Genomic DNA, 22,358 nt, shown 5'->3' on the forward strand with positions numbered 1-22,358 from the left:
AAGATCTATTAAACAATATTCAGCAGTCCAATACATGCATAATTGGAATCTGAGAAGGAGAAGAGTAAAAGAAAAGAAAAAATTATTTGAAGGAATTAACAAAAGAAGAAAGAAAGAATGGCCAAGAATTTTCCAAAGTTGTAGAATTATATATATGTGACAGTCTGGAAAAGGTACAACTATAGGGAAAGAAAAAAGATCTGTGATTGCTAAGAATTTGAGTAGAGGTGGGAGTAGGATTCGACCACAAACAGGCAGCATGAGGGAATTTTAGTGGTAATGGAACCATGAAATAAATACATTAACAGTGGAGAGGACAGGCAGATTTCACTCTAAGGGATCGAGGTGAACATCACCAGTAATAAGACATAATGAAATCATGTATGTTCAGGTATGACACTCTGAGAAAGTATGGTATTCACCTTGGTGGTATTTGTCCCAGAAATTGAATTTGATCGTGAGGCAGTGAGAGAGAAACCCATTTTGAGGTACATTTTACAAAATGCCTGACCAGTACTCTTCAAAAGTATAAAACATGAAACATAAGGAGAGATTGAGAAGTTGTCAGGTTGTTTTAATTATTTTATTGTTTTAATGTCAATTTCTTAGTTTTGATAATTATATAATTATACTATGCTTATAGAAGATTTCAATTAGGGCATTCTTAAAGGGCATTTAGAACATAGCCGTAATATTTTGCAGCTCTTTTGAAATCTAAAATTTCCTTAAAATGTTTTAATGTCTGATATTAGTATAACTAAGCCAACTTTGTCTTGGTACATATTTTCCAATTTATATTTTCAGTCTTTTATGTATGTCTCTTAAACAGTATACAGGAGAATTTCGCAAATTTGTGGTGAACTGAGGGTAAACTTTGCAAAATTCTCCTGTATATTATGTTTAAGAAACACACATAAAATATTGAGAATATAAATAGGAAAATATGTACCAAAATAAAGTTAAATTAGCTATATTAATATCAGACAAAAAAGACATTAAAACAGAAGCAATACTAGAGATAATGTGGTCACTGCATAATAATATAAATTTAATTGACCAGGATGATTTAAAATTTTAATAAAGATGTCATCCATGTATAACTATCTAGGAGGAGATGCGGGAAAATATGAGAACAATTTTTCTTAATTTTCTAAAGCAATATGTTAAAGATATTTTCTTCTGCTACATTAGGCATCATGAAACTCAGTGGGAGGCGCATCGGACAGGAGCTATCTAGAACCAAGTTTGGAAACCAGTTATATGATTGTCTACATAAGACAACTTATATCAGACAACTAGAACCAAAGTGATACATGGATGAAAATCTAATGTACATTTTTTGTATATGTTAAAACTTAGAAAACGGTGACACACACACACACACACACACACACACACACACAGAGTAAGGTGGGAAAAGAATACAGGCAAAATTTTCCAAACTTACAAACTGGAGAAGAGGTAAAATAAGGAGTTACGTGAGAGCTTCATATACCTATAATTTAATTCTGTTAGAAGTAAGGGGTCTAAAGAAATGATCAACTCTTGAGCAACTATGTAAGCGTGTGGACTCTGAAGTCAGGCTATGCCACCTTGAGTCCTAGCAGCACCATTTATTTGATTATGACTCGAGGTATATTATTTAAACTTGCTGAGCCTCAGTTGACTGAAACATAACTAAAATACACTTCAGAGAGGGGTGGTTTGTTTGTTTGTTTGTTTGTTTTGGTTGGGGGAGTTATGTAGAAATATATGTTAAATCCTGAAAATATCTTTGGTGCAAAGGGAACTTTCCATGAATAATAAAAATAACAATATTTATTATTATGCTTATCTTACAGTATCTTAATGAAGCAATGCATTTATACATGGATACTGGACTATTTTTCTTGTTGAAGTATAATTAACATACAGTGTTATATTAGTTTCAGGTATAAAATGGGTACATGGATACTTTGAACAAACACAGTCACTGATAGAGTTGAGGTCAAGGTAACCTTGGTTTTAAAAAAACAATGCCGGGGCGCCTGGGTGGCACAGCGGTTAAGCGTCTGCCTTCGGCTCAGGGCGTGATCCCGGCGATATGGGATCGAGCCCCACGTCAGGCTCTTCTGCTATGAGCCTGCTTCTTTCTCTCCCACTCCCCCTGCTTGTGTTCCTTCTCTCGCTGGCTGTCTCTATCTCTGTCGAATAAATAAATAAAATCTTTAAAAAAAATAAAAATAAAAAATAAAAAAACAATGCCATTTGAGAATTCCTAACATCCAAGGCAGGGAATACTACTCCTATTCAAGGGCAGTATCTGTGAGTTTAGAAAAACAAATGTCAAGATCCTTGGAGATAAAGAAGGCTTAATCCTCTGGGTAGAGGCTTTATAAGGGACTAAGACTCAGGGGAAATGTATTGCACTCTGGGGGAGAAAAAATAAAGAGCAGGTGCTGTAATCACTAGTGATCACAGTATGAAAAGGTAGAGCTACAGGGAATCATTTTGACCACAAAAAAAGCTTTCCAGTGAGCTTTGACTTCAAAAGGAAGGGATATCAATCAGCTAGAAAAAAATTAGAAAATTGTGTTGTAGAACTGTAAAACTAGGCAAAAAGGGTTCCAAATACCAGAATGGACTAAGACAAAACACTAAGAACAATAGAAAGGTTTAGGAGGCTGTGTTTAGAATAAAACAAACAAGAGAAGAATAAATCCAGAGCTTGAAGTGTAAGGTTAATGGCCAGCAGATATCAAGCAGAGGGACCAAGCTTCTATTTTGCTCTCATTTTCCTTTGCAAGGAGAATAACCTTTAATCTGAAAGTTCCTACCAACTGCAAAAGTTATAAAGAAGAATGTCTGAAGTCTCTAGAAAGAAAACAAGAGAAGAAACCAGGAAACTACAGATGGATGAATTCCTTGGTTTCTAAAAAGGTAAACACTAAGGATGGCCAAAATTATGGCACCTAATGTAAACTCCCCAAAATGTCTAGTCCAGATTACAAAACAGATGGTCTGTGAATGCTTGCAAAAGGAAGCACATAACATTTGGGCTCAGCATGATCTCAGTAAATGAAACATGACAAACTAAATTTATTTTCTTTTTTGATACAGCTACCAGACTGCTAGATGAGAAAAATGCCCTAGGCATAATGCATCTGGATTTTAGAAAATCATTTGACAACTTTTTCAGCTGTCTTTGAGGACAAGCCAGAGCAATGTGGGCCAGCTGATAGTGCTTTGGATGGACGTGAGCCCGCTTATGTGTCTATACCCAGGGTGGTGATTTATAGATCAGTGTCAGACAGGTGGAAACCAACGAGTACCATGTTCCAATGCTCTGTGCTTGGCCTTGTTTTGTTCAACCTATTCATCAATATCTGCTTGAGTTCTCACTGCAGCTGTTTGTAGCACATTAATGCAGAAGAGAAATTCACTAACATTTATTCAGCATATGATTGTCATAAAAAATACCTTATCTAAATTTATTTTTACAACAGCTCTATAAGGTATGGGGTATTATCCCCATTTTACTGGGAAGGAAATGAAATTCGGTTAAAATACTTGCTCCATAGCTTGTGCATAGCCGAACAACAAAATAGGTTTGCATCATTCCAACGTTTATGGCCTTACCACTGTATTATGCCATCTCAAAATAAAGATCAACGGCAGAATGTGCTCATCATAAAAATTATTGCTGGCTTCTGCTACATTAATAGACATTTAGTGACTAGATTAATAGAGGCAATTATTCTACTGTGCTCTGCAGTGATCTGGCTATACCTAGAGTTATGTGTAAGGTCTGTGTTACATGTTAAGAGAGACATAAAAATGCAGACTGTTAAAAGAACACTCAAGGTTTGGAAACCAGCTATATGACTAGTTATCTGACATGTGGAAGACATTTAGAGTTATGATAGTTGTTAACAAACAAACAAACAAACAAAACAAGAAGAACTACGAGAGAGAAGAAAAATCCCATAGTACGTGGTCAGATTTAGAACCAAAAGAGGTACAAGGATGGGTCTCTATGTAAAAGTATTTTGTAAGGCACGGGACATGCAGAGACATGAATATTCTACCTGGGGTAGTAAACTCCCTACCATTGGACAAAGAATAAGGTTGATCCGTTTGCCGGGGTGTTGTGGTATACATATTTTGCATTAAATGTGAACTTGAACCAAATGACTCGCAAAGATGCCAAATTTCTCTAAGTCTTCATCTCTAGCTATCCTGTACTGTCTTGTCCTCTTAGGCTGTTAAATCATTTCAGACCACACGACCAAGAGCATTATTTACTTATAGCAGCATTTTTAGGTTATGTAATATATTAAAATAGGATAAGTAGACCACTCATTTTATTCATTCAGATGAGGCCAGTGTTTTCCTATTATTACTCTGCCCAATATACCTCATCACCATATCCCTAATCTTACTACAACCCATACAAAAACCTCCTCCTTCTAACTATCTTTTTCAGTTTTCTGTTCGTAATTTTCTATAAAAACTCCACTCAATGTTTTTCTTTTCTTTTGAAACCATTTCAGTCTAAAATGACCTCATAAGTCTGAAATCCTCAACTTATACCTGATTTATATTCTCCATCAGTTACTTAGCCACCATATTATATTATGCTTTATATTTTCTTGATATGTCTTTTTGCTTAAGAATAGTGCCCTAAACTCTTGTATCACACAGTAAGTCTATTTTATCCACTAACCATACAGGTAGGACCTAAATGCTTCCAAAGACTTAAAACTATTTAGAGTTTAAAAAAAAATGCTCCAAACTACTAAAAGAAAACTTGTATTTTAACCACTAGTGAATGCTTAATGAGTTATTTTAAAGCATATTAGAAAATAAATTTCACTCCATATAACTATTTATAAATTTTATTTAATATAATATATGGATGTTTGTGTGTTACATGTTGTGAGTTGAGAGGGGTATTTTTAAAAAAGAGGGTTAAGAGACCTTATTTCCCACAATATCTCATTCTAGGTTAGCATTCAGCTAACCTTGAGCATTCAGCTGTGTAGAGATTAGCACATGTGTTTGAGGAAACTAAATCAAGTTTGGGGAAAGAACCGGCAAAGGAGGTTACAGAAATCCTGGGTGGCTCAGTTGGTTAAGAGTCTGACTTCAGCTCATGGTCCTGATCTCAGGGTCCTGGGATCGAGCCCCATGTCAGGCTTCCCTCTCAGCAGGGGGTCTGCTTATCCTTCTCCCTCTGCCCCTTTCTCGCTCATTCTTTTTCTCTCTCTAATAAATAAATAAAATCTTAAAAAAAAGTGCTTAGCAGAAAAATATATAATATCTACTTGATTGAATTCTACTCAACAATAAAAAGAAACGACTGATACAATATGAATAAATCTCAAATTTATCATGCTGAAGGAAAGAGGCCAGACACAAGAGAATGAATATTTTATTACTCCACTTATTTAAAATTATATAAACTATAAAGTAATCTATAGTGACAAGAAGCAGATTGACAGATGGGGTGTGTGTGTGTGTGTGTGTGTGTGTGTGTGTGTGTGTATGTGTCTGCCAGCAGGAGGACATATGGACTGCAAGAGTGTGAAGAAACTTCTGGGATAATAGAAACTATTATGTATCTTCATTGTTCCATGAGTAAACACATTTTAGAACTGTTAAACTGTGTCCTTTAAATGAATGAAGCACATTGCACAGAAATCATACCTCACTGAAGCTCATTCAGAATTGAGTTTTCCTTGGTACTCCCCTGTCGAGGGTCTCTTTCCGTGCACTTTGACTTTTTCTTTCCATGTCTTTACCCAGTCTTGACACTGAAAAGCCACAATAAATTATGCATAGAACTTCCTCATATTTGGCCTCAAATTATGTACTAGCCCAGGTTAGAAGCTTGAATGCGCGCTAGTCATTTTCTCTCCCAACTTCCACTATGCTAAGAAATTTATTTCCGCAGCTTCCGATATGTGACTCTGCCTGGGTTTAGCTTCCCCACTTTACTGGGAAATGAAGTAGCAATATGCTAGCAAAGGATATTCATTGACAATGTGCAATTACCATTCAGAGCCCCACGGATCAGACTGAATTCCATCACCTGAAGCCTTCCTTCTGCTACTTACATGAAAGCCATAAAAATGGTAATTTGAAAAAAGGCAGGATTTAGTAAGTTTGGGGAAGGGGCCTGCTCTGGCGGCATTATTATGTAATGTGAGTTTGTTCTTGAAGAGTAAGGCTTTTAACTTGGAGTTTCATTTACCAAATGCGGCCTCCCACTGGAATGCTGTAAGACGCTGCAGTGCAATCGTACAGTTTTCGGGTTGATGAAAGGTGTTGCACAGAAGCAGACAGACTTTTCTCTCCATTTCACGCAGTTCTATAAGCAACCTTATCAATTTGGTGCTTCCTCTTTTAATCCGCTGGTAGTTTCCTCGTGACTGAAAGCAACTTTTATTTGTAAAACACAGATAAACAAACACATTTAGAGATCCGCCTCATTTTATTGGAGCCTCACTACTGTCTTGTGTATTAAATGAGAAAAACATGATTTTTATTTTGATGGATAAAAAATAAAACGGAGTCACAGAAAGAACAGCATGAGGGACAGTGAATGCAAGTTTAGAGCAGTCAGGCGTGGAGCTGAGTACCAGTTCTGCCAGTTCGCAATGTGACTCTGAGCAAATCACAATCTGTTATCTATTATGACTTTTAACCACGTTAGTTAAAAAAAGCATTCTTAAGTTTCCACAGGGAAAAAAGTATCCTACTGAAAAAATCAGGAGCTAATCTACTGTTTTGAAAGTAAAGACTTACTAGCCCATGAGAACTGTGAAAGGCTGCATGTGGGCAAAGCCAAGTAAATGCCAGATAGAATGATAAAGCATTACATTTTCAAGACAAATGTCAATGTAACACCACCTGAAAAACTCAAATACCTTAGACTCACTTAAAGCAATTGTGAATTGACAGAAACTAATGATTGCAATAACCCTTAAAATTAATGAGTGCTACATAGAGTTCGTTCTCTGATTCAGCTGAACTCTGCAGAACCTCATTCTATAAAATGATGAGAGGTGATTCCTAGCTTATTTACATAATCCTACACTTCAGAAGTGGTGGAAGGGATGGTTAAAATATCACTTTGATGGCAGATTGAATTCTTTTGAACATAATTTACCACATAGAAAAATCTTATTCTGGATTATTTTGTTTTATACCAGTGTGAAAAGCCCTCATCTTACCAACACAACAATGTACTTTCTAATGTACTTTCAGAGTGTCTCCTGCAAAGTCAGGCCAATTATTTCATCGGGTTTAAAGGGACGCTACAGGCAAGACTCCCAAAACAAGATGGCATGTTCAGGAGCATTCACAGGCTGTGACCTCACATTGATGCTGGACCGATTCCCAGCACTAATGTGTACTTTATGTACAATCATGGATCAAACACTTTGCTTTATCTAGCTTGTTTCCTTACTTGTTAAGTAGGACAGCTAAAACCTCACAGGATCATTGTAAAATTAATATTTGCAAATTGTCTATAATACGGTAGACACTCAACAATGCTAGTTCTCCTCCTCAGCCATGGAAGACAGATGCACTAGTTACTTTTCAATGCTCCTTCTTCCCAATATTGTTTTGCTGAATATCACATGTATATTTGTGTGTCCACTAATTCACTACAAATATTGATTACTGTTGACAAGATAAATAAGTCCCCTAGGACTCTATAAAATTTCTGCAGGACAGAAAATAACTACTGGTCCTCATGTTTCTAGAGACACAAGACCCCTAGTGTACTTGGCATGTTATTTATTGCCCAATGAGGTAATCCAGATTTATAACCTTCAGCGCCCCCTTCATGGGGGGGGGGGGTTGTGCTTTGCAAAATCAGCAAAATAGCTTGGCAAACTGTTAGGATTACATTACTCCTTCAAGGCTCAGGTTGTTCTAAATGTTTTTAGGAGAAAAGTCTTGAGGCTTCATTAGAACAGTGAATGTATTCTTTCTGCAAGACACGAGAAATCTTAGACTCTGCTAGAAAGAGATCATGACCTCTGAAGCACATTCCTCTTCTGAAATCCGAAGACACAGAGAAGCAACAAAATCTTTTTTTCCTTTCCTCTATTCCCTCCTTCCTTCCTTCCTTCCTTCTTTCAACCAATATGTTTTTGAAAATATATGTACTCAATGCTGCTATAGACACTGAAGATATAGTAAGACACAAACTAGATGGGGAGTGATACAGAGGAATCAGGAAATAAGTAATTAGAATTTCTAATGGTGATAAATGCTATGGAGAAAAGTAAAGGAGGGTCAGGAGGATTGAGATTCCTGAGATAAGGTTGTTTTGCTGCTATTTTATAAAGTGTAGATGGGAAGGCTTCACTGAGATGACAATAATTGAGTAGAAAAGTAAGAGGGTCAACTGTAGGAAAACCCGGGAAAGCTCATTCTGGAACTTACAGGTGAAGAGACTGTTCTTTTTTTGAGGTTCACCAGGGAGGCCAGAATGGCCGGATGGAGTAAGGAAAAGAGTTTGGTAGATGAGGTCTGGAGTTAATGAGGAGCCGGATCAGTAGAGGTCCCCCAGGCCATTGCAATGACGACAGTGTTTATTCAGAACAAGGTGGGAGGCTAGGACGTCTTCTGTGCAGTGCAGTGACCTGATGTAATCTGATAGGTTTTAAACTATTTCCCTGATTTGTCTTTTGAGAATAGACCATAGGGAGAGTCTAAGTGGAAGAAAGACCACTCAGTGGACGATTGCAAACATCAGTGATGACTTGTGCTTTAGTGGGGCAGAAGATTTGGTGAAAAGTAGTAAGATTCCATGGATTTTGAAGGTAATTGAAAGAATAAGCTTTTGGTTTGATTTTGGAATATGAGCTAAAAAGAAGAGTAAATTTTGCTCTTAGTAACTAGTAATGTGAAGTTCACATTTACAAAGACTGACGGGGGGTGATGTTTTTATTGAGTAGTAGGAATATTTCAAATGTACATTAGACAGCCAAGTGAAGATATAAGTAAAGCAGTGCATTGACTTTATCCTGAAAAGGTAATATGTCCACTTAAGAAATAAATATTGCAATAGTCTCTAAAAACATCATGGTTGGCATTAAAGACTGTTTGAAATTTTCAATAAAATATTAAAGTATAGTAAGAGAACTGCAATCCCCGAAGCATCTCTTACTAGGGACTCTACAACCCATCCAATATAGAAATTTATGGGATCGAAATATTAAATTTGCAAAATTACTTTGGGGCTTAACTCCAGGGGCCTTTTACCTTAACCATACAAGCTGCCTTTTTGCATCAGAAAAGAAAGACAACTTATATCAAGCTCCTGCTCTGATGGATTATGAAGCCGATTGCTTTTAATTTTCATAAGAACGCTGTGAGTAAGAAATTATTATTTCTGTTTGAAAGATAAGGAAACAGCCTTTCACTAATTAAGAAGCTTACCCAAAGATACCCAAATAACAAATAGAGCTAAGATTCAAATCCAAAGGTGTGCCTTTATAATTTTTGCAACCAAGCTACTAAAACCTTTCCCATTTGGCTGCCTACAGAGCTGTGAAAGTAGCCATACAGAGTTAGAAATAAGCCAACCACTCACACTAAATTGAGAAAGATTGATGGTATTGAGCGGGAGTTAAAATGTGACTCTTGGGGCTCCTGGGTGGCTCAGTTGGTTAAGCCTCTGCCTTCAGCTCCGGTCATGATCTCAGGGTCCTGGGATTGAGCCCTGCATCGGGCTCCTTGCTCAGTGGGGACCCTGCTTCTCCTTCTCCCTCTGCTGCTCCCTTTCTTGTGCTCTCTCTCTGTCAAATAAATAAATAAAATCTTAAATAAATAAATAAGTAAATAAAATGTGACTCTTATTTTCCTTATTCCTTTGATGAGGCTTACTCACAGACCGGGATTTGTATAATTAAACTCTGCTTTATCAAGGAACCAGTTTCAGAGAGGTTTCTCTCTACTATTCACAGACAATTTAATTTGTGTATTCAAGATTTGCTCCACAGAGAATCTCTTCCCGTTCTTTTCTTTTCCCACAGGACCCTTAATCGTTCTAGCACCTCCATGTGGTGCTTCTCCAGCCATGACTCAAAGCCTTTAAATGACTGTATTTATTTTAAGAAAAACTTTAGTGCCTATAAAAACAGCATGTTCACCCACAGCACATCTGTTCTCCCTCTGAGTTTTATATTATCACTTTGCCAGAGGTTTTACCTGCTATTTGGAAGGAACTTGCTTGCTCTGATTCAACTAGATCCTTATCTGCACTGAGTAAGATTAACTTAAATACATAGGACAAATGGATATACTTATAATCGTATGATCTTTGCCAATTTCTAGGCTCCTCTGATCCTGAAGGTCTTCATCTGTGAAAAGGAAACAGTCGCCTCTGCTTTGCAGGGGTTTATGTATATTTACTTTGCAAAACCCTTTCCTTCCCTTTGGGTTGGATAGTGTCCTCTCTTGGTATTTTCCTTTAGTTATACTTCGGATTAGTGACACATTATTGTTTTCTTCTATTTCCATTGGTACCCAAATCCGTGCACTGAATTGCTCTCTTATATTGCATTTCCTTCATTCAAGACTCTTACTGACTTAAGTATTGAAAATGAAGAAAAATGGTTGCATAATTTTTGGTGGGATATGTATATTAGCCTCAGATTTTGAGAAATGGCTCCATATTACCCTAGCATGTGCTTTTCTAGTCAAATATCTTGACAGAGCCTTGGTTAAATTTAATGATTGTGTCACTACCTTAATACGTACCACTTTAGTAATAGCTGAGATCATATTAACTCTAAAGCGTGGAGTATCGGGTCAGGTGTGGTCTGCTATGGAGTCAAAGAAACCTCGAAAATCTCATCTAGGTGAGCCAGTCTTTCCCTGTCTTTTAAATTTGCCATCTGAAGTATGCCGCCTCCATGGTTATAGCAGCTGGGAAGAAAGAGAGACGTAAGATGTTCTTAACTACACCTGCCATGAAGTGACACACTAATCCTCCTCTCAGTTCATTGGCCAGGAGTAATAACATGGCTCCAATCTAGTTGTAAGGACGTTCAGTGAGTACCAAATTTCTATTTCTCCTCAATAATTGAGTATCAATTCCTCTATATGCCATCTGGATTCTACTGCTTCAAGGAGGCCAAATCCCAGCCTAGCAATTCTGTATCTTACGAAATTTTACAGCGAACAGTAAAATCCCAACAAAGAAATGCATAGCTGGAACATAATATTGGCAGAAGTTAACCTATTTTAGAACAAGAAGAGTACACAAATATAAATGAGCTTATATTTAATGACAAGAAACATATTATCCTCCTTCCTAATAAGTATGCAAAAAAGTATCAATGGCTTTTATAATTGTGCATCATGGGATTTGTTTTATTTTAGTAAATAATAACTCTTAATAATTCATTAACCTCCATTAACTCTCAGCTATCACTAAGCAATAGTGTTTCTAAGGATAAGAGCTCTAGTTGCTAGAGAAATACCTTGCTTGCAAGCTCTGCATAGGCACTTAACACTTTTTTAAAGTAGATTTCTTAAAGTCACAGGAAAAGATTTCTGAAATCTCAAAGTCTGTGGGGCTTCAACTTTGAACAACGATGTCTAGACACCAAACTGGGCTTTCCTTTGCTGCTTTTGTAACTTTCAAATAAAGACAACCCACAAATTGATTGTCTCCTAACATTTGGAATCTTCCAAAATAAAACAGATTAGACAAAGACTGCCATGAAATAACTGAACAATATTTAAAGAGAAAAGAAAAGAAAAGAAAAGAGAAGAGAAGAGAAGAGAAGAAAAGAAAAGAAAAGAAAAGAAAAGAAAAGAAAAGAAAACCAGGAAATGTTTGTTTGGTCTCTTTGGTGATAGTGACTTGTTTGGAATTTTTTTTTATTATGTCAGGTAGCCAACATATAGTACATCATTAGTTTTTGACCTAGTGTTCAAAGATTCATTGTTGCATATAACACCCAGTGCTCATCACAACACTTGCTCTAAAGTGAATTCACTACAAAGATGTTTTGTCACTGGCATACACACCCAAAGAGGTCACAATGAAAGTGAGAGATGAAGCAATTTCTGCATAACTGCAGAAGATAGCCTAGATGATACACATGTGTCTATAAAAGTATATTTTATGTAATATGAATAAACAAGCATTGTGCCTCTGTTAAAGCCCAAAAGATTATGCAGAAGATTATTTTTGTGTGTTTTTACTAATGTCATATTTTTTCTCACATTATTTTTAAATTGCAATTGGATTTTCTTTTGGTTATAAAAAATTACATGTTTGCTACAGGATATTTGAAAAATAAAGAAACACAGGAAAAAAATAAAAGCTACAAGTAAATATTTCAAGAATGAATGATGTATTGGTTTGTTCACTCCTGATTTTATTCCTAAGAATATATCAACATGTCAAAATTTGCATCATACTCTGTGTGTCCGATACACGATGAATGGTTTACAAAGCATGCTTTTTAGTGGCTCGAGGATGTACACAAACACATATACATCCATGATGGTATTTAACAGCCTGTTCTGGATGTTTGAGCCATATCTAAATTCTTTCCTATTATAAGGAGCACTGCACTGGACATCTAAATACGCGTCTTCATCCATATATTCTGTTTGTTTCCTGAGCTAGATTGTTGCCCTAGATTGTTGTTTTTGGCTCTTACTAATTATTGCCAAGTGGCAGTGGCCTTCTATAAAATAATCAGAATGATGTTTTTGTTCTTCCACATTATCGAATGATATCCATTGCTCACAGTATTTTGTTTATTGGCATTGTGCAATGAATATTTGGATTTATAAAGAAAGCTTTGTGGAGGAAGAAGAATCTCACTGAACAGAGACTCTCAAGGCACTTCCTACGTCAGAGGCGCTGCAGACACAGCAGGGATGAATGGAGCGGGGAGCTTGCACACTCAGGAGCGGCGAATGCTTTTAGGCTGGGAATGTATTCCTTCTAGAAGACACTGTGAGGAACTTCGATGGTAAGGTGAGAAAAGCAACTCTGATTTATAGGATGTGAAAACCCATTAGCATTCTAGGGAAGGAAATTACTGAAGATTATTCTTAAGAATAAAAAATATCGCAGAAGTGTTTAGAGTTTCTAACATGATTGAAGTATGAAGTTTAAGAAGCATTTTTAAGAAATGGGATTTTTTTTTTCATAGGATTGGATCATGAGACCACCCAATCAATACTGGTTGAGGAAAGAGCAGAACATTGGGGAACATGAAATATTACTCCAGAACTGTAAATGTGTTCCATTATTCATTACGATTCCATATGTCTTGTGAACATTTTAGGGAGGCACTGTGTTAGGCAATAAGATACAAAGACTAACAAGAGGCAATTCCCATGCTGTAAGAATTCAGGGTCAAGGGGAAGGACAAGTAAATTATTTACAAAGTTTACATTATAATAATGATAATAATGAGATATAACCATGCAAATAATAGAGAAATAACAAGGGAGGTCTCAAATGGAGCAAATCAAAAAACATAAAAATTTTTGAGGAGACATCAGAGTCAATGCAGGTGATATTCAGGAGTCACTTGAGAGGTTTATAGGAGTGTGTCAGGAGGAAGTTTTCCCACAGGCATTCCAAGCCGTGGGGGGGAAAGCCCTGCGGAGTCATGGAGCCATAAAGGAGAATGACGCATCCCGGGGAACAGTGCTGGTGCAGTAAGCAGGGCTGTGGTTGTGGAATTACACCAACTCAGATGGAAAGTTATGTCAGATCCAATTCTGAAAAATCTATAAGAAGTTTGTGTTTTATCAAGTTGTGTCAGAAAGTCAATGGAAATTTTAAGCAGGGAATCAATAAGCAAATTGTGGTTTTGTCCTGTCTTACGTGTCACATAAATACTATTTCACATATATTCATAGATAAGTAGCTCGTCTAAGCTCTTAGGCTGAAGTCATTTGTAAAGACATCTCCCCCTGATTTTCTGACTTAATATATTTATTTCCTGAATTTTGAGAGAAATATTTCAAGTGATAAAGTGGATGTACTGCTCTCGGAACAGGCTAATTTAGATGCTCCCCACCCCTTACTCTACATCATATGGAATGAAAATCTACTCAGCTACGAAAACAATAATGTGTGTTTATGTACACACACACACACACAATACGCAAATTGCTTTATTTTTTTATTTTAATTTTTTTAATTTATTTTTTTATTATGTATGTTAGTCACCATATAGTACTTCATTACTTTTTGATGTAGTGTTCCATGATTCATTGTTTGCCTATAACACCCAGTGTTCATCGCAATACATGCTCTCCTTAATACACATCACTGGGCATATTGCTTTGTTTAATCTAAGATTTAACATACATTAAAATATCAACATAAGGGGCGCCTGGGTGGCACAGCGGTTAAGCGTCTGCCTTCGGCTCAGGGCGTAATCCCGGCGTTCTGGGATCGAGCCCCACGTCAGGCTCCTCCGCTGTGAGCCTGCTTCTTCCTCTCCCACTCCCCCTGCTTGTGTTCCCTCTCTCGCTGGCTGTCTCTATCTCTGTCAAGTAAATAAATAAATAAATCTTTAAAAAAATAAAATAAAATAAATTAAAATATCAACATATGTACATCAAAGGATTATATATGTGTATGTATATATAATGAATACATATATAATTACAATACATTAGGTAAAAAATATAAAATTGAATAATAATTTGTATAATATGACCCCTTTTTGTAAAAACAAAGAAAATCAATAAAAACTTGCAATATGTTGGGGCACCTGAGTGGCTCAGTTGGGTGAGTGTCCAACTCTTGGTTTCAGCTCAGGTCATGATCTCATGGGTTATGAGATTGAGCCCTGCATGGGTCTCCACAATCAGCGGAGATTCTCTCCCTCTACTCTTCCCCACCCCCACTCTCTCTCTCTAAAATAAAAAAAGTAAACAAATCTTAAAAAAAAACTTACAATGTGTTATATTGTTTCTTAGCATACAAAATTATACATTTCTGAAAAAATACAGTAATACTAGAACTACTAATATTAGTAACCACTGAGGAGTGGCAAGGAAGGGACAGAATTTGAGACTCCGGAAGTATTTACTACCGATATTTCATTCTTTTGTACGTCATTTTATATTTTGATCAGATAAGAAATATTTACACTAAAAAATTGTTTTTCTTTCTTCATTAACACTATTAATGAGTATTTACATTGGAAGTATATATATACATGATGTCTCAAATTCACTTGTTCATATTCCAAATGGGCTTGAGAAAAATGTGCATGCCAATATTTTAGTAACAGGGTTTTATATGTCTATTGGACCAAACTCATTAATCATGTTATCAAAATTTTCTCTACTCCTACTCATTTTTTTAGGTTCTATGAACTATTAGTTTATGAGGAGTATGTTAAAATATCACCCTATCATGGCAATTTATCAATTCTATTAATTATGTCAATATTTACTTCACATGATTAAGAAGACTGCATGGTTGGGTACTGCATATATGGGACAAATGTATATTCTTACCATTTGTTCTTTTCATCATTATTGAATAATCTTTTTTCTCCTGCAGTTTTTAGCCTGAAAACATCCTTAACTCAACAAGTGCAAGTTTTGCTATGGACATGAGCAGTTGGAATTCTCATAAATTGCTGGTGGGAGTGAAAATGTTATAACCACGTAGGGAAACTATGTATATGAATGTACCAGCTAATACCTGAGTGTATGTATTCCCTACCGTCTGATGGTTCTACTCCCGGACATACACTGAACGCACACATGTCTACCTAGACAGTGTATATAAGAATATTCATAGTGGCATTTTTATAATGTCCTCAAATTGAAAACATCCCAAATATCCATCAACAGTAAATAAGGTATATGAACTCTAGTAAATTTATACAATCGATATTATAGGGCAATAAAAATGAGCTCAACCATGTGGATGAATCCTACAAATTTAACGTCAAGTAAAAGAAGTAAACCCTAAAACTTACTTACAAGCAGTACTAAACCACACAGTTAGAAGTGAGAATAGCATTCAACTTCAGTAATAAAAGAGGGGTAGTGATTGAGAGAGTATGTGAGCAGTGCTTTTAAAAGTTGGCAGTTACTTTTCCTTTGACCTTGCTGATAGTGATATAGGTTTTGTTTTGTGGCACTTCATTTACCAGCACCTATATTTATGTTTTGGTACCTTCTTATATATTTGTAATACTCAATAATAAAAAAGATAAAATTTTCAAGAAATAGAAATATATAAATCCTTCCAAATCTATAAAATATATTTATCTCACTTGCCAAAACAGCATGCTTAATGAGAAAACAGCAAAACATTTCCCGAGTCAAAAACAAGAAAATAGGACCCTAACACTCTTATTTTATAACCTTTTATCAATAGCATTATGCAAAGCACTTAGGAGAATAAAGTTAAAAATTAAAAATAAATGCAGAAGGATATAAAATGTTTTATTATTTGAATGGATTCTATAATTCTATAGGTGTGACATCCAAGAGAAGAGCCTAAAAACTTAACAAGCTAGTTACTCAACTATTTAATTGGCACAAACATCAATAGCTTTTCTATATACCACTTAGAAGGAAAAATAAAAGCCACCATTTACCGTAACAACAACAACAAAAATTAAACTCTTAGAAATACAGTAAATTAGAAAAGTAAAAGAGACACACATGGAATATTTTAAAGAACTACTGAAGGACATGAAAAAATTATAGAACAAATGGAAATAAATACAATATTTTTAGATAAGAAGATTCACCATCATAAAGGTGTCAATTTTCCTTAAGTAACTTTATGTTTAATGAGACCACAAGAAAATGCTGTTTTCATATGGAAAAATAGACTAATAAGAAAAACTTGGGAAATTTTGAAGTAGAGGAGAAATGGGAGAAAACACACCTTCCAGATACTGATGCCTATTAAGGCACAGTATGCACTTTTATTAGCAAACAGAAAAGTCAATGTAAAAATATGGAAATACCAAAAATAGACCAAAATATATATAGGTATTTACTATAATGTAATATCAGCATCTCAACTTAGGTAGAAAAATGCTATAATTAACCAATAAATAGTGTTGATACAACTGGAATAGCCATTTGAAAACTAATTTTGATCTACGTCTCACGTTGCACAGAAGGACAAATTCCAGTTAGACTAAACATCTAAATGCAAAAATAACAGATCTTTTTAAATATGAGTAGAAAACATGAGGAAATTCCTCTACGATCTCAGAGAGAGAGTGAGACAGAGATGTATTTCTAATTATGTCTCAGCATCCAGAAAGCAGAACATTATAAATTGATAAATTTACTGAGACCATGATTTTCTGCAACAATTAGAAAAATGGGTATGTCACCAAAATCATATTTTAAACCCATTTGAAAACACATCTAGGGAAAGGACTAGATAAATTAAAATTCAACTTGTTCTGGTCAGTGACAATAGACAACCACTTCTTTCACTGGAGGCATTTGTCAGTTCTGGGCACGGACTAAGGCTCAGGCATGACCTAAGTAGCAGGAGTCTGCTAGGGAACAGAGAAGCAGTGGGATCTGTGATGGTTGTGAGAGCTGGCATAACAGACTGTTTGCTAGAGGAGCCCCAAATGCACATCTGGCTTCCTCCATGAGAAAGTTCTTGAGATCTGTGGTGTAGCAGACAGCTGGAAGGCTAGGCCTGAGATATCTAAAACGACAAAGTAAAATCTCCCATGGCCTTTGGTGCTTAGGAATCAAAGCCCCACTAGACAAGGGGTCCTGCTTCAAGTACAGAAGTCTCCTTAAGACACATGCCAGATTCAAAAGCCTTGTAGGTGAAGGCCATGGAGTTAAACTGTAAACCCCCAAAAGGCAGAACCAAATCTGGAAATATTCACAGCTAAGGAGATAAAAACAATTGCATTCAATGATCAAAAACCCAGAAGGGCCATGGCTGAGGAATAGGGAAACACCTAAGTAGACAGAATCTCACTGAAACTGCAACCCAACCTAAGCTCATTTCCTGATTGGCTAAAGTTATCATCATACCACCTTATTTGCCTAACAGAGACAAAGGAACCACTTTCCTTAAAAAAAAAAAAAAAAGATTTTATTTTATTTGAGAGAGAGAACATGAACAAGAGAGAGAATAGGAACACAGGGCAGAGGGAGGGGGAGAAGCAGACTCCCCGCTGAGCAGGGAGCCTGATGAGGGCTCAATCCTGGGACCCTGAGATCATGACCTGAGCCTAAGGCAGACGATTAACTGACTGAACCACCCAGGTGCCCCAGGAATCACTTTCCTACGGAAAATAATATTACTGCAGGCTCTCTAATTCTCTTACACATGTATCTGACATATAATTAAAAATTAGACGAAACGTGGTGACAGGAAATTATAAATGACGATTATAAGTAAATAATTGAAATCATTACCACCTTTCTCCAAGACTCTTCCTAGCCAAACTGAGCCCAGCAGGGTTACAGTGCTGGTCCATTCCTGCCCAATGAGAAGTTGCAACAGGCAAATTTTGCTTGATGATTTACTTGATGAGGGAAGCTTTCTCAAAGCTTTGCTGCAGCTTGAAGCTCTTCCTACCTGATCGTACCAGGCTGCTCTACCAGGATACCATAGACTGGGTGGCTTTAACAACAGGAATTTATTTCTTACATTTCTGGGGGCTGAGAAATTGAAGATAAGATGCCAGCCAATTCGGTGCCCAGGTGAGGCCCTCTTCCTCTCTTACAGATGGATGCCTTCTGTATGTACCCTCATATGATGGACAGCGGAAGCTCTGGTCTCTTCCTCTTCTTATAAGAACATTAATCCTATCATGGATTCACACATTAATCCTGTCATATCACACACTCACATATTCATGACCTCCTCTAAACCTAATAACCTCCCAAAGGACCCACCTTCAAATACAATCACATTGAGGAGTAGAACTTCAATATATGAAATTTAGGGGGGACATTATTCAGTTCACAGCAGTGACCCTTCCTTCCTGTTCTCCCTTCTTAGGAGTTAGAGTCCTGTTGTGGTCTTAAGGTACTCCTTGTTTACTCCTACTTCTTCCACATGGGTCCCCCCAAAAAAATATATTGCACATCTAATTCCATCTGGGCATCTCTTTCTCAGAGGATCCAAATGACACAGATGGTATAATAAACATTTAAGTAAACTATTGGTTAAGCTGGTCTCATCTTTGTATATAACATATTTGTTATTTCTGATTTTCAAAGCCATTACTGCCCTCTATGGCTTAGAAATCGGAAAGCTTTCAGCAATAGATGTGAGGACCAAATCTTCAGAAATGACTGTCGAAGGCAAGTGAAGTGTAAACACTGACAGTTCTTCTTTTTCTTTTTTGAGGTATCTTTTTCAAAGAGACATCCATTTCAAACACTGCTATCTCAAAGGAATGCGTTGCCAGCCACATAAATAAATAGAAAGCCAGGTCCCTACTGAGGATCCTTTGTTTTAGAGATCTTGGTTATTTTTGATAACTGACCATTTGGACCACTGGTTTTGTATTTGTTTTTGCTGTTATTCTTGTTGTTGTTGTTTTTCCTCTCTCTCTTCTGGAGCTTAAACTTCCACTCTTATAATTTAAATTCACCAATGAAGAATGAGCCCTCAAAACTCTAGGTCCCGACACTTTACCCCAATAAAAACATAACCACAAGCCTGCGTACTTTCTTTCTCTCTCTCTCTCTCTCTACTAGCAACTTACTATGTGGCCTCAGGTGTGCTACATAATTTTTAGGTTTTGTAACTAATATATATTTTTTCAAAGTTTCCTGATAGTTGATGCTGAAGGGCACCTTGCAATCAAAATAAGACCATGAACACCAGTCTAACTACAACATTGGTTATTGATAGGCTGAGACTGACCCAAAACAGTGAGCAAGTAGTGAGCAGTCTATTCACATTATATTTGGCAGAATCCAATTTCCACTACTATAAAATTGAACAGCTCTAAGGTGCCTGAGCAAAATTTTCTTGGAGCTTAACTCCACAATGTTCATTTTCTTCCGCCATCTGTTGATAGGGATATGCCACCAATTTCTTAGGCTACCAGCCTGCAATCCAATGGTTGCTGCCTTACAGAATTTTATGAATTGAATTTCCAGAGACCTAGTCTTGGTGTCAAAGGATGACATGGAAACTGGGAGGCAGACACACCAGTCATCCATAATTATAGAATCTGTGCAACTCCTCTAGAGTTCCCAATCCACTACTTCTTCCCAATTATTCTTTTTCAACTATTGGCATATGTAAACAGCAGTCAATTTGGTGAGTAAGCTAACACATGGGTTCGGATTATCAACTCAGACACAAATTTGAAATACATATTATGTTTTACTTAAAAACTGCCAGAATATTGGCTACCAAGAGGCTTTCACAAAGCAGAAAGAAACCTTGAATTTCAAAGACAGATTCCCACATAGTCCCTTCCTGTATCAGAAATGTGCTTCAGACCCAGAAAAGATGAGCTTTCTAAGTCAGGTTCATGAAGCTCCTAAGACAGCAGGAAGAATTTAAAGAGAATTGTAGAATTTATACAACCTTCTCTTCAAAGCCATGCCTCATAGTTCCTGCACCCTGTTTACTAACGATAGTAGGTAGCCAGAGAGATCCTGGTTTTTTTGTTGTTGTTTTTTGGGTTTGTGTTTGTTGTTGTTGTTGTTGTTTAGAGAGAGGAAGGGGCAAAGGGAGAAGGAGAGAGAATTTTAAATGGACTCCACATCCAGCATGGAGCTCAAGAGGGGGGGGTCCAGAACTCATGACTCTGAGATCATGACCTGAGCCAAAATTAAGTCGGATGCTTAACCAACTGAGCTACACAGTGACCCCCAGAGAGGTCCTATTAAGGGCATTTCCCACATAAGTCTCTTCTTCCTAGTGAATACCATTGGTGATAGTGAATTTACCTGATGGTCCAGATGACAAGGAGATTAGACTTGGTCACCTGCCTTCTTTTTGTCCCCCTCACCCGGCACCTCTCTAAAGAGAATGAATGGATTGAGGTTATCTGGCTTAGCCCCATTTGCCTGGTGAGTTAAAGGTGTAAGAAGAGGGGGTGAAAAATAAATCCAAAGGAAATAGCTAATAGGAATGAGGAATAGATTTTAAAGAAATATTAAGAATAGAAGACTGGGAGTTCATTGGCATTCAGAGGCAGTGTGGTTTATTTACAAACAATAATACCTGGACTTCATACTTACGTGGTAATGGTGATGGTTCTTGTTCTTGTTCTCATTGTAATTTTCCTTCTTCTCCCCCTCCTCCTCACCCTTCACCACCTCGCCCTCCCTTTCCTTCCTCCTCCCCTTCCCCTCCCTTCCTTCTCCCCCTCCTCTTCCCCCCTTGCTCCTTCTCCTCCTCCCTCTTCTTATTCTTACTTTCTTTTTCCCTTCTTTTCCTTCCCCTTTCTTCTCATCCTCTTTTTCCTTCTTCTTTTTATTTACTTTTCTCATGCTATTTAACCTCTCTTGGCTTGAGCTTTCTCAACAGTAAAATAGTGACGATATTTTCCCACAGGAATGTTGTGAGAATCTAGATGAGGCAAATTATATGAAGGTACCTAACACCTTATAAGAGCACAATAAATGTTATATGTTTTCTTTAAAAAAACAGAAGATAATTTTTGTTGTCATTAGTTTCCATTTTTAGTGTACATAACACAACACCCCAAATATTTGCCACCTATGCCTGTGTGCTTTACCAGTTCTCAAAATACACTTTATATTCCTTTTGGGGAAAATGTAGTTGGTTTTACTGGCTACAGAAGTTTAAAGACTAAAGAGGTCAAATGTCAACTCTATTGCAGACTATTTCTATAAAACTAAGTTTTATATGGTGTTTTAAACTAATGCTGCTTCTCTAAAAACTAGGACAACATCAGGCAAATCATAATTTATAAATTAGGGGTCAAGGAAAAAGGCAAATAATTAATCAGTTTCATTTTAGCTCTCACCCTTTTTGTACAGATAATAGCAATATTTGTGAGACTAGATAGCACGTATAGAGCCATACCAAAGAAGGCTCTTCTCTCGGGGTATGCAACTGTCCTACTAAATAACAGAGTCTGACTCTTCTTGAAGAAAATAAAAAGGAATCTCACTTGCTATCACTGATGGCCATAGGTCCGACGGTAATGTCACTCAGGGCATTGTGGCAAGGTCTCTAACCTGACAACTGTCCTTATGCCATAGGGAAAAATAAAAGGCAGAGCCTGAGGTACATATCAAGTTGCTACTATTTTCCAGAGACACGCTTCTTAGGCTGAGTCACTTTGAAAAACGAGTAGTTTCTATAGGCACGTGTACTTTTATATGCAGGCATATCTGTTTTGAAT

This window comes from Ursus arctos, unplaced genomic scaffold, assembly GCF_023065955.2.
Source record: "Ursus arctos isolate Adak ecotype North America unplaced genomic scaffold, UrsArc2.0 scaffold_1, whole genome shotgun sequence".
In the NCBI taxonomy this organism is placed as follows: Eukaryota; Metazoa; Chordata; class Mammalia; order Carnivora; family Ursidae; genus Ursus; species Ursus arctos.